Raw genomic sequence first — 14,694 nt, 5'->3', positions numbered from 1 at the left:
ATGCACTCACTGATAAGTGGATTAGACCAGAAACTTAGAATACCTAAGATACAATTTGCAAAACACATGAAACTCAAGAAGAAAGGAGACCAAAGTGTGGACACTTTGCCCCTTCTTAGAGTTGGGAACAAAACATCCCTGAAAGGAGTTACAGAGACAAAGTTTGAAGCTGAGACAAAAGAATGGACCAACCAGAGACTGCCCCACCCAGGGATCCATCCCATAAAGCTGCTTCTTTAGCACTGCTTGAATACCGTACTGCCTTGAGATTTTTCTCTGCTAAACGCAGGTCCCCAACAACTGGAGCATGGCTGTCCCTGAATATGTTGCCTGCCAGTGGATTCCATTCCCATAATTGAGCAGCTTTGTCTGACCTCAGTGAGAGAGGATGTGCCTAGTCCTACAATTAGTCCTACAGTGATTTGATGTTTAGGATGTATGTGTGTGTGACACATACACACACACACACACACACACACACACACACACAGAGAGACAGAGAGAGAGAGAGAGAGAGAGAGACAGAGAGGCCCAGGGTTCTCCCTTCTCAGAGGAGAAGGGGAGGAGGGAACATCTATATGTGGGGGTCCCAGGAGGGGGGCTGATATTTAGATGTAAAGTGAATAAATACCAATCAACAAACACCCGCTAATCAGTTCATTATCTTTAAATTCAATTTCACTCAGCTTCCTTCCCAAGGACATGAGTAGAATGAAGCCACATTCTTAGCCAAAATATCACATGATTAACCCTTGACTCAGTTTCAGATAGAGTTCCTGTCTACCCTTGAAATTTCATGAGCTAGGGCTCTACTATCTTTGTTTTCTCCAGCATTTGTGTCCGCCAAGTACTCACTAGAACATTCAATTGCTTATAGAATTCAACAGCCTTTCTAGCTCAGAGATTCATACCCTTCCACTTTTCTCCCACAGACAGTTCCAAAGACCTTAAAGCCAGGTGGTCAGATATGTCATTGTTAATGACGTCACTTTTTGATTCCATTCTGTCTTTCTTTCATTTTTATTGCTGTGACGAAATACTCCAATAGAAAGCAAGTTACGCTAAAGAGAGTTTCTTTTAGTTTATATTTCCAGGTTGCACTCTATGTCCACAGGTAATAGCAACAGGAGCTCTAGATAGCTGGTCCACATTGCATCCTCAGTCGAGAAGCAGAGAGGAATGAATGAATGTATTGAATGTAGGTAGGCTTGCTGTCAGCTCATGTTCTCCATTCATACAGTACAGGATCCCCTTGCCTAGGATGTAAAGGTACCCACAGTCGAAGGACTTCCCACTCCAGTTCATATTATCTAGATAATCCCTTTAGGCATGTCCACAGGTCAACCTGATCTAGGCAATGTTGACAATTATAATTAACCATTATACCAACTCAAGTATTAAATTCCAATTCTGTTTCTTTAGTTTAAGGGTAATATCAGAAGAAATATTTATTCTGAACACAGTAAATTCAGCTTGATTTTCTATATTGCAGTATTGATTTCAAAGACTGGAAACATGATTGCATTGAATGAGTAACTCCTAGTGGTTGAAGAGAGGCTGTTGCATGTACATCAACACATTTGACAGAAAAAAAAGAAAGAAAGAAAGAAAAAAGAAAAAAAGAAGTTCCCTGCAAGAACATTATTCATTTCAAATTTGAAGGGGCATTCTCTAAGGAAGTGCAGCTCAATAGAATTATAATCTGAGTTGTACATATAATTTTAGTTTATAGTAGGCACATTAAAAAGTAAATTGGATTTGTTAACACATGCTATTAGCCTATCACCCTGAATTTTATCAGACTAATAAGTACACAGAAACCATTAATGAGAATTTTATTTTATAATTAAAAAATTAAATTATGTATTTTACATTATTTAAGTTATATATTATAATACGTAGTTTAAATATTTAAATTAAATAAATGTATTTTATTAAAAATTTTTGATTGTTAAGATGTGGCAATATTTCATACTTATATCATCTCAATCAAAGCTAACCACAATTAAAACACTCAAGAAGAACTTATATCTAGTAGCTACCTCTTGGCAGGGTGTGTTTAGATGGCTGAATATAACATGTGCCCATAAAACAGGTGTGGTAATTTGAATTAAAATGCTCCTCATAGGCTCTCAGTGAGTGACAGTATTAGGAGATATGGCCTTGTTGGAGGAAATGTGTCACTAGGGGTGGGCTTTGAGGTTTCAAATGCTCAAGCCATGCCCAGTGTCACTCTCTCTTCCTGCTGTCTGAGGATCCAGATGTAAACCTCTCAGCTACTTCTCCAGCACCATGTCTGCCTGTGTGCTACCATACTTCCTGCCATCGCAATAATGGACTAAACCTCTGAAATGAAAACCCTAATCTAATGCTTTCCTTTTATAAGAGTTGCTGTGGTCATGGTGTCTCTTCACAGCAATAAAAATCTTAACTAAGACACTCGGATTGCAAATGTTCCCAGGTTTTCCAGTTATGATCCCAGATATTGAGATAAGATAATATGTTTTCCCCCATGAAGACCACTGATGACTAAGCATTCCTAGAGAGATCAGTATGAAGAACAAACATGAATGGTGTTCAAGAGCTACTAAGTCTCAAGGGGCAAAATGCAAACAGAAACTTCTAAGACAAGATGTCCTGATATGGCATTTCCTAGACAATATTAAATGGTTCTGGGGAAAAGGGCATAGAAGACTAAGTATGTCTAACAGTGAGTTTGATGGCTAGTATTGATCAGCACTAGAACCACATAGGGAATAAACCTCTGAGCACACCAGTGAAGAACTATGGCTATTTGATCAATGTCTGGGCATGCCTGTGGAGTACTTTCTTGATTGCAGTAAGTGAAGTGGGAAGATCTACCAACCTTTTGCTTTCTGTCAATATGCCTTCACTTCTGCCTCATGAGTTTATTTAACCCTTTTTATGAATTAATGTGCTCTCTTGTTCCCACTGCTGCTGCCATCTGTCACTGATATCAGGACCTTTTGTCTCCAGCCTTCTGATGTAAACTGAAGACCAGTGGCTCTCCAGAAGTCCCCCAGGCCCAGATCCAGATTGTGGAGACATCCACCCTTGTGGACTGAAAAGCTACTGCTCCTCTGTTTCTCCAGTGGGAGGAGAGACATTGCTGAACCACCTAGAAGCTATCATGTAGAGCTATCCAATCAATCCCCTTTGAACATATGTTTATTCTATTGGTTCTGTTCCCTAGAGAACCTTGACTACTACAATGGGTTATATAAGTGGAACAGATTTTAACTTGTGATAGTATTTACATTTTTGTTTGACACATGTATTACATTAACCCATTTGTTATTTAACTCACAGCTACCCGCATGCTTCAGTCTCTCCAGTGTAAGGCTTATAGGTATGACCCACAATGGTAGTGTTTAAGAGATAAAAGTAAAAAAAATTTTTTACAAGTAGTTCATGATGTATTTACTTTCAAAAGTTAATTTCCTTTAAAAACTTTTTCAAAAAATAAAATCTGACTTGGATGCCAACCCAATCCCATTTTCTGAGAGGTGTTTTTGTCATTCCAAATCCTGTTGCTATGTTGGAAAATATATCTTTCTAGATCTTTTTCTATTCACCCAACAGCATATATATGTACTTTTGAATACTTGTGGTATTTTTATTGGCTTATGCCATAATGATTTTGCTGCTATTTGCATTTTTCTTTCAATCATTTATTTTACTGTTCTATATTAGACATAAACACACATAGAGACAGTTAGGGTTTAGGCACAAAATAGGATGCCATTCACATGGCTCAACAGACTTTGATGACCCCACAGAGAGGAATACACAGGGTTGAGAGAGCTGATACAGGAGAGCAAGCTACTGGAAGGCCAGTACCAGGAAAACTATGAAGAATTCATCCTTGAAAAAGATGGGGAGGAAATGACATTATTCAGTAAGAACTGGATATTCAAAGGCTGATTACATCTTGAGGGGGTAGAGCACTGAGCAGAAATGATCAGGGAAATGATCAGGAAAAGAACAGCTTTTTTTTTTTTTTTTTTTAAATATTTATTATATGTAAGTACACTGTAGCTGTCTTCAGACACTCCAGAAGAGGGCACCAGATTCCGCTGCAGATGGTTGTGAGCCACCATGTGGTTGCTGGGATTTGAACTCTGGACCTTTGGAAGAGCAGTCAGGTGCTCTTACCCACTGAGCCATCTCACCAGCCCAAGAACAGCTTTGAGATCTTCTGACTTACTGTTTTCCATGGTTGTCTCCTATTGGCTGATATTATGGAAGGAGAGCCTGTGGTGTTTTTCATCATCTGGTAATGCTGTTGGCAAGGATCAATGTCTTATGGGAAAGCACAGGACAGAGAAAGGCCGAAGATGTCTCTGAGTGTGGAAAAGAAGATGCTAAGCAACTGCCTCCACCGTTTTACTTCCATATTTTAGACACGGATATACCATCATCTATTTAGCTTCTTTAGTCTCATGAATATTTAGATTATGTATAGTTTTTCTTTTCTCTGTAAACACTATAATATTGAATGTTCTTGACTGTAATGTTATTTTCTTCATAGTTATACATATTTCTCTAGGATAGATAGAAGTGATCATTATAATCTTCCAAAAATTACTTTTCAAACTTTTCTCCAACTATCAGTGTTTAAAAGTAGCTCACTCCCCATATATTGAATAATATTTGAAATCGAACATTGTAGCACTTCTTAGCTATTTAGCCCTCATGTACTTTACTCTTTCTAGCATTTGAGAAATTCTTTGTTTACTTAACACACTATAGGAAATATTCATCTACTAGATAGGATAGTCTTTACAACTATACACTTAATGGCTATGTAGCCTTGCTGAAATTGCTTAGCTTCTGTGAACTTTTCTATTTCTGCAACTAAAAAAATTATGTGCCCTTTTTTTTTTTAAGATGAGAGAAATCATGTTTGGCACTGTGATCTCTGTCAACTACATGTGACTGGAGAGACTATAAATCTTGGGGGAGAACCCACTATTACCACTTTGCTAAGCCAGTATAATTACATTGCTTTCTCTCAAACTTACAGCCACTATTTCTTTAATTGTTGCTACACACACATACACACACACACACACACACACCACACTACTAAATATATTAAATATTTAAGTATAACTTACTCAGTCCATATAAAGTTACAGTATGTATATAAATTGATCATTTGTTATTCAATAACCAGTTTAGGGGCTCTTCCCTAGGGAAGAACTACAGACAACTAAGGAGAGTGGCAAAAACAGTCTTCTCCCTAGAAAGCACCACCACCAACAAACAACTCCCCGCAAACAAACAGACACCAACCAACTCATCAACCAACCAAACAAAAACGACCTGGTCTGCTTAGTGCTGCTCACGTGCTTGTGACTCTAGACTTACATATGTGTAGTATGTATTTATAGTATACATATGCATGTATGCAAGTATGCATGCATGCATGCCCACATACGCATATATTGTTTGGGCTCTGTTTGAGCAAAATTTGTAAATAAAAGGATATGTTTCCTTTATCCCAATGTGTCAAGTTAAATATTATACATAATGATATAAATCATATTATAGTTAAATATAGATTATTATTATTATATATTTATGCTACCAAAAGTGTTGCCTCCTGGTTCACTTCGAAGTCCCTGTTAAAGGCTGACCAGACGGTTGACTGCATAAGGACTTGACAAGGGAGCATGGTCAGAGTGTGGTTCTTCAGAACCACATAACTAAAAGCTGGGTGAACATGGGAGCCTGTAATTCTAGTATGGAGGAGACAGAAACAGGAAGTCCCTGAAGCAAGCCACTCTGAGTCAGACTAGCTGTAAAAGTAAGCTCCAGTTTCAGTGAGAGACTCATCTCAGTATACTAGATAGACAGTGGTCAGAGAAGACATTAAATGTCAACTTCTGGCCATCAAATACATGCATACCCATGCAAAACGTACCTGCACATGCACAGGTACACACACACACACATGTGAACATGCATAACATATGCATGCTACACACAAACATACACAAAAATTTACTTCTAAGAATGTATTAGATATATGCAGGGACAGGGATTATAAAATGATCAATTTTTGTACTTGAAGAATGTATTTTAGCATCAGACAGAGATAATTACATGCACATAGACATTGAAGGAAGGGGGTTACAGAGTATAATTATCTTGCTGAAAGGTCTGGTAAGGAATCTATATAATAGCAGTGAAAAGCATTTGAAAGGGAATGGTTTTTCTTGAATTATCACCTTAATGGAATATTGAGCAATAAGAATCAGCCAACTGTTAAGATTGGAGGGCAGACATTTTAAGGATAGGAAATTGCAAGAGCAAGAGTTGTAGATAGAAGTTTGGGGCATACTCAAAAAACAATGGGAATTGAGCTTGTGGATTAAGAAAGCATATGGGGAAGCCAGATTTTGTGTAGGGCATGGTATGACAATTGAATTTTATTCTATGAGCAACTCAAAATTAACACAAGTTTCATATCAGAGAATAATATTATTTGAATTAAAAATAATCATTATGGCTGTCATTTGAAAAGTGGATCAGAGAAGAAAACCTAGCTATAAAACACCTTAGAACATGGAGGGAAAGAAGTAGAAGAATTGAGGTTATACTTGGAAGGCAAAGTTGACAGGATATTGTTCTAGAAGAAGGAGGCAAGAATAACACAAGTTTTGAATTTGAGTGAGTTGGCCAATGGCAGAGTCATATGTTGAAAAGAAGATGTGAATGAGAAAAATGAGTCACCTTGCCATGTATTGAGTGTGAACAATAGTGGAGACTCCCACAGGGGTATTTCAAGGATATTTAGAAATATACATGGTGTGATGGTTTGAATAGGCTTGTCCCAGGCAGTGACACTATTAGGAGGTGTGGCCTTGTTGGAGGAAGTGTGTCACTGTGTAGGTGGGCTTTGAAGGCTCCTAGTCCTCAAGCTCAGCCCAATCTTAAGAGTCAGTGTTCTTCTGGCTGCCTTATGATCAAGATGTAGAACTCTTGGCTCCTACAGCACCATGTGTGCCTGGATGCTGCCATTTTTCCTGCTGTGATGATAATGACCTGAACCTCTGAACCTGTAAGCCAGCCTCAGTTAAATCTTTTCCCTTATGATAGTTGCCTTGGTCATGGTGTCTCCTACAGCAATGAAAACGCTAAGATACTAGGTATACCTGTACACCCACACAAATTTGAGCACACATATGTACATAATCTGGTACACACCATTAGGTAGTATGTTTACTAAAAGACCAGTGGCTGGATCTCATTTCATTCCTATTATTTCTAAAATCCTTTGATTATGAACGCTAGAAAAATATGCAATTCTAGAAGTTCTCAGATGATAATGACCCTTCTGGACAATTGGTAAAACATAAAGTCATGAGGACTAAGAAGAGAACCATGGTAACCAGACTCTAAGTCCTACGTCATCAATATGAATCTGACCAAGGCTACCTGAAAAGACAATGTAGACAAGAAGCAGAAATGATAAAGGACCAGGCCTGATACTCTTGGGATGAAGGACAGGCAATTAACTAATTTCCATAACTATGCTATAGACCTCAAGCAAGTTAGCTTCTATTTTGATTCTCAGTAGTCAGATAGGTTAAGAATTCCACAACTGCAAGGTGATATTTGGGGAAGTTTTAATAGCTCTCATAAAAAGAAAAAATCTAATGGGGCTAAAGAGTGGCTCCCTGGTTAGGAGTACATGATGCTACTGCAGAGGACCTGAGTTTGGTTCCCAGAACCCAGGCTGGAAAGCTCACAACTTGTAACTCCAGCTCTAGGAGACCTATGCCCTCTTCTGGACTCTGCAGGTCCTTGAATTCACCGGTACACATACTCTCCCTCACATATACATTAACAACATTTTAATCTTAAAATTAGTTATTGAAATAAAATAGCTATCATATATCTAATTATACTTTGATACTTTTTTTCAAAATACAAGGTGTATCCTGGGCTGGTTTCAAACTCTTGATGTAGCTGAGAATTGATTTAAAAAAAAAATTTGTGTTTTCATTTCCCATACTTCGGGTTTAAAGACATGCATCACAGCACTTGGGATATGTGGTGGTGGGCAGGTATTGTACATGTTAGGAAATCACTCTATGAACCACATATGGCTCATATGTGGAAATATAAAATAACATCTGGGAATCACTCTCTGGAGCCACATTTTTAACCTCTACTTTGATTCTCTGAAGAAAAATTACTCACGTACAAGAACACACATACAAGCCAAATAATACAACAGAATGTTTTGCCAGCTCCAAACATCTAGAACAAACATGGTTTTCCATACTTTAGAAAGGTGTGTGAAGTGCTATTTTCCCTGTTCTCACACACACAAAAAAAATGATCAAAGAGTTCTATTGCTTTGATGTGTATTTTCTCCTGTGCAGAACAATTATTCAGTTTCTTTTTGTTTGAATGAAATATATTTTAATTAACCTAAAAAGCATGAACTTACCTCATTATGGGAGATTACTTATAATGGTTATGTTGGCAGAAATGAAATATTTAATCAACTACTTAAATTAAAACCCAAGTATCAGTGATCATTACACTGATTACAAAAGATGCATCTTGTGTGGACTAGAATATTTATGAATGTGTTTCTAGTCAGTTGAATACAGATGTGCATTTAGGAAACGCCGCTGATTGACTGAAGCATCTCTCCCTTAAGACCATTTAATTACTTAAGTTTCCTCCTCTTCTTTCTTTTATGAGGAGATTTTAAATATGATTTAATGGAATATTTTGGTAGTGACTACTGGGTCAACAAAATACTTTACAAATGTAAAATTTCTAAATGAATGATGGTAAAATCTATATGTTTGGTTGAGCATGTCTTTAACACCGGAACTCTGGAGGAAGAGATAGGTGGAGCTCTGTGATTTTGAAGCCATTATGGTCTGCATAGGAAGTTCCAAGTCAGTTAGCACTGCATGGTGAGACCCTAGCTCAAGAGAGAGAGAGAGAGAGAGAGAGAGAGAGAGAGAGAGAGAGAGAGAGAGAGAGAAAACCACCTCATTTTTTTTAGATGTAAATAAATGTTACATATAATTTTTTGTGTCATATGCTTTTGCTCAAATTAAAGAGAAGTATGATCTCATAAAAACAAAAAAAAGTTTCATTTTTTAAAGTTATTTCAGAGGTTTTTGTTACTGTTTTTTTTTTTTCTTTTAGAGATTGGTTTCTTTGTGTAGTCCAGCCTGTCCTGGAACTTACTCCATAGCCTAGGCTGGCCTTGAATTGACAGAGAGCCACCTGTCTCTGCCCTCCTGAGTGCTGGGATTAAAGCATGCACTATCACTTTTTGTATTATTTCAGAGTTTTAAATTTGGTAATATCAGTCATTTGTAGAAGATACCAAATTTTTGATGTAATAATTTAGTCTACCTTTGTATCTGCAATTTAATATTCTTCAATTTCTTGAGGGAATGTGGGTGCCTTGATGCTTTGAGACCAACTCTCAGAGGAAAATTGTTAGCACTCACATTTTGGAGAAACATGCTATGTCTTGATCCTGATTGGTTGTTGCAAGAGGTTTTAAATCACACTCAGAAGAGATTTAAACCTACAAGATCAAAGAATCATTCTTTCTTCTTAGATCAAATGACAATAATAAAATGCAAAAGAAATCATTGGAAATGGGTACAAAAGGTTTCCTGATATGTAGACTAAAGCACATGCCACACTGGGCTGCATGGCTTATGTAAACTGATTCTCTGATTCCTCTCTGCTCCCATGGCTGCTGCTCTCTCTCACTGAGTCTATTCCAGACAAGATGGTGTCCTGGTGGGTTTCCCATCATGCGAGGCCCCTCAAAAAATGCAGAGCGTTCAGGTATAGTTTCCTTCTGCGGTATACTCCAGAGCAATACTTTCTCAAGGCAACTTTGTTTATCTCTGTAAGGTCTCTGTTCAAATGTCACCATGTCACAGAAGCCCAGTGATTTCAAAAAGCCTCTCTCTCTTTAGTTGTTGTCTTCTTTCATTCCCATACCTGCAGGGCTGCTTGTCTCAATGGTACAATTACATATAGTATACTTTATTATCTACTTAGCATTTATTTTCTGTTTCTTCCTAAGAGAAAGAAACCAGAGCCTTTCATGTAATTTGTTCACTCTTGAAACCCAATCTTAGAAAAGTGCCTAGCATATATTCACATTCAGCTTTTATTATTGAATTAACAACAATAATAACAATAATTGTATCAATTACCATTTATATTGGCATAGCAATGTAGAATTTAAAAACATATGAGTTTTAGGAAAATGTAAGAAATATGGATGTGGCTAGAGGCAGGATGGTGTCTAACGTAACTGACACCATCCAGAATGATGTGAGAATCCAAGGGGTTGGGAAAATGTGCCAACAAGGCTGAACAGAGGCCCAGACATCCAGCTGCTTGTGTAAGGAACAGCCCCAGGATCAAGAACTTGCTAGTCAAATGAAAATGGCAGAAAATGGCAAGAATGTTCTCAGAGATGTGATAAAAGATGAATGTAAATGAACAGTGTCTGACTGACAATTCCACTCATGTCTACAGCATTACAGTTACAGTTTATTGTGTTTGGTTGCTTAAGAAGCCAGTTAAGAAACAGGAAAAATGGAATATATGTCATTTGTGTATTGAGCAGACAAAAAAGGAATTTGAATATATGTCATTTCTGCATTGAACATACAAAAAGGAAAATATCATTTAGCAACCACTTTGAGAATAACAATAAATGGAATACTGGAGCTTTTCTTTTAAATGGGCTCATTTAGTCTGTGATATACAACCAAATGATTCCTTAGAGGTAACAGAAAGAAAATTCCAATTACATTTATTGAAATATCATCAAACTTAGCCCGAGAATAATAGCATTGAGAAATATGTCTCCAAATACCCATGGGAAACAAAGCAGCTTGATCTTACATCAACAAACATGTATTTCATTTCTCCCTAAAAAGACAGAATCCCCAAACAGAGACGAATCATCTCCTTTGAGCTGCAATAGCTAGAGTAGACGATGAAGCGGTCAGACAGCTAGGATAGTTCCCATGGGTAGGGAGAGAACACTGGGTTCTAGAAATTATACCTATGGATGTCTATTATATTTAATTGGCATAACAAAGGAAAATAAAGTCTGATTTTTCTGGCTATAATGTATCATGAAGAGAAGACTAATGAAGTATTAGGACATAGAAATATGTTACTTTATTTTCCTATAAAGTAAATATGAAGATATAAGAGTGGAGTTTGTTAGAAAGATATGACTATAAACATAAATACTCAATAAAATGTGGGAAAGAACTTGACTTAAAATTGTCTTACAGTAGTGAGTTACTAACCCTATTGCTCTTTATTTATCGCTACGGACTCAATTCAGTTTTAGTAATTCTCTTCTTTGAAAATTAATTTACATACCATAAAACTGTTGCTGCAAACTATTCTAAATGACTTTACTGAAATTATCTGAAGAGCAATTTTTTTTAAAAAGTAGGAATTAGAGACATGCAGTGATTTCTCCCAGTGCTTCCAGAGTTCTCTGAATCTCTGCAAAGACAAATGTTTAAATTATGATTATATATATATACATACATATTTCTTTTACTTCTAACTCTAAAGGTTAATGAAACTCTAATTTGTAGTAACCTTTTTACCCTTATCTCATTTAAAATTGAATCTGTATCTTCCAACAAGAGAACTAGATATTCAATAACTTGATAATAAATTATTTACTGAACATTTTTCCTAATTTCCTTTTGTTTTCATTATTTATTTACTCATTTTGCATCATGATCATAGGCCCCCTTTCCCTCTCCTCCTGTCCCACCCTAACAAATTCCTCCCCCCATCATCTCCTCCCTTACTCTTCAGAAAAGAAGGAGCCCCTCTTGGGTACTACCCCACCCTGGGGCATCCAATCCCAGTAGGACTAAGAACGTTCTCGCCCACTGAGGCCCAGCCGAGCAGAAAGTTAGGGGAAAGGAATCCAACAGCAGGCAACAGAGTTAGAAACAGCCTTCACTCTAATTGTTAGGGAACCCACATGAAGACCAAGTTACACATCTGCTACAAATGTGTAGTGAGTCTATGACTACTAGTCCCTGCATGCTCTTTGGTTGGTAATTCATCCTATGTGAGCCCCCATGGGCTCAGGCTAGTTTTGACTCTTTGAGTCTTGTGGTGTTATTGACCACTCCAGATTGCTCAGTTCTATCCCCCACTCTTCCTTCCACAAGACCCCCAAGCTCCAGATGATGTTTGCCTGTGGGTCTTTATATCTGTTTTCATCCACTGCTGAATTAAGCCTCTCAGGAGACAGTTATGCAAGGTTCCTGTCTGCAAGCATAGAAGAGTATAACGGATCACTATCCATCAGGGGCCGGCTCTCACATTTGATGAGTCTCAAGTTGGGGCAGTCATTGGTTGACTGTTCCATCAATCTCCACCCCTGTTCATCCTGTAGGCTGGACAAATTTAGGGTTGAAGGTTTTGTGGGTGGGTTGATGTCCTTTTTCTTTAATTAAATATAATTTCATAATCCATCTCTCTTCCTCTCTTTACTTCTCATGTCTATCTCATCATGTTCTTTCCCAAATTCACAATGTCTTTAAAAAGATCATTGTTGTAACATATGCACAAATGAGTAAGCATGAAAACAGCCTCTTGATTCCTTTCAATATGTGCATGAATATATTTCTAAGGCTGACCACTTAGTATTTTATAACCAATGGATGTGGGGGAGGATCACACCTAGTGAAAGCTAATTTCTCTTTCCAGTCATGTATTGATTGTTTATAGCTCTTTATCTAGAGAGTGACAGGAAGTTTGTGCTCTGTGTGAGAAGAGGACTGAAGTTAACTTTCCTGAATGACCTCTACTTGCATTCCGAGTTATTGATCCTTCCACATCATAGAGACAAGTCACCCATCAAACTCATAGAAAGGACTTGTTACAGTGTAAGCTTTTTCTCTGCTGTGTCAGAGTACGTGTTCATTGTGTGGGATACTTTGATTTTAATACTCTAATGTGTCCAGCAATGCTTGATACTTATTATGGAAAGTAAAGGAGTCAATGGTGATTAGAGTTATTTTGATTGCATTTTGTTGGGGGCTCGGATATGCCCATATTATTTCTTATCTCTTTCCTGTGTTTTCTATACAAACTATGTCTAAGAAACTATAGCAGAATGGGATTGTATAAATTATGTTTCCAATTATCACCCAAACTTCAAAAACGTCTGGGTACATAGAATTACATCGTAGACTTGGCCCTAAGCTGCAATTCTAATATCTCTTCCTCCATTTCTTCAGATGGCTCATAGACGAGTAAGCACAAAGAAGAGAAGAAAGAGAAAGGAAAATGTTTTGGGAAACAATTACCTCTTGACTTAGAATTGCAGTCATCATCTGAGTTTGGATGAGGGTGTACAGTCTTCTAATCAGATATAGAACTCAAAAATTCAAGTTAGTAGTATTATTTTAAAAAATAACCAGACTGTTACAACAACTAAAACACTCAAAAATTCTAGATTCTTTTATATAATATATGTTAGTAAAACAATAGTTCTACAGAAATAAAAAAGTTGATGGAAGAGATTTTATGCTGGTTTATACAAGAAATTTTGTCTTATAATTCAATGAATTTACCTATGACCTATTTTCACAGATGTGAATTTTGCAATGTTTGTATTACAAATGCACAGTTGTCATGGTGTGTATATATAAGTGTGCTTGAATTGAGTCATTTTAGGTAGAGACTCAAAAATGTACAATGAAAACTTATATTAATAGCAGCTCACTCTTAAAAAGAAGTGGGGGCTAAGAGCCAGGCGTCAAGGCCTATAGCAGTCAGGAGAATCAGTGTGGATAGACCAATATTAGTGATCATTGAACACTCAAGAAAATCAATCTCAGAGGAATAATTATTCTATGGAATATGCATCATTTTTTCTATGCTTATTATTCATCAATCATAGGTTTAGCTTTGTTATCAAGGTATTGTGAACGTTTTCTCAAGAATATGGTTTTCACTAATAACACTGGACAGAGCTTTCCCCTGAGTGCCCCCAAAGGGACTGCTATAGACAACCCTCTAATCACCAGTCCTGTAGAGGAGACAGTGGTCAGTGTTCGAAGAAAAGAGAGGTATGAAACCCAGCAACATTTGGATTAGGACAATAAATCTATCACCTGTCAAAATTACTGTCATTTTTTTGTTTGTTTTTTTGAATTGGAGGGGAAAAACATGTTTAAAAAAAAGCCACGGCTCCTAAATTTGCAATTGAGTGTCAAGATTATTAATGAAATCACAAGCAAGCTGGCATTTCCTCTCCATTATTGTTTCTTCCTTCGAAGGAGAGCAATGTGTGCTGTTTACTTAGTATGTAATCTAATTTAGGAAGTAATGCTGATCTACTTCTTTTGTTTGGAGTTAAATGCCAGCTTGCTTGCTATTTCTAGTTCACTAAGTTCAACTGATTAAAACCAAAAACATGGTTTGATAGTCATTGACTATAGAGGAAAAGGTAGGACTATATATAAAAGCAGGCTTTAAATAAATGTGTTATCAATGAATGAATAGTTGAGAATTATCTTTGATAGTCTAACACGTAGATTATGCCTTACTATAATGCTCTATATTGAGATAAAACATGAGTACTTGGTGGGAGGAGAGGGA

This window comes from Mus caroli, chromosome 10 (genome assembly GCF_900094665.2).
Source record: "Mus caroli chromosome 10, CAROLI_EIJ_v1.1, whole genome shotgun sequence".
Classification (NCBI taxonomy): Eukaryota; Metazoa; Chordata; class Mammalia; order Rodentia; family Muridae; genus Mus; species Mus caroli.
Note: the sequence above shows the minus strand (reverse complement) of the source record.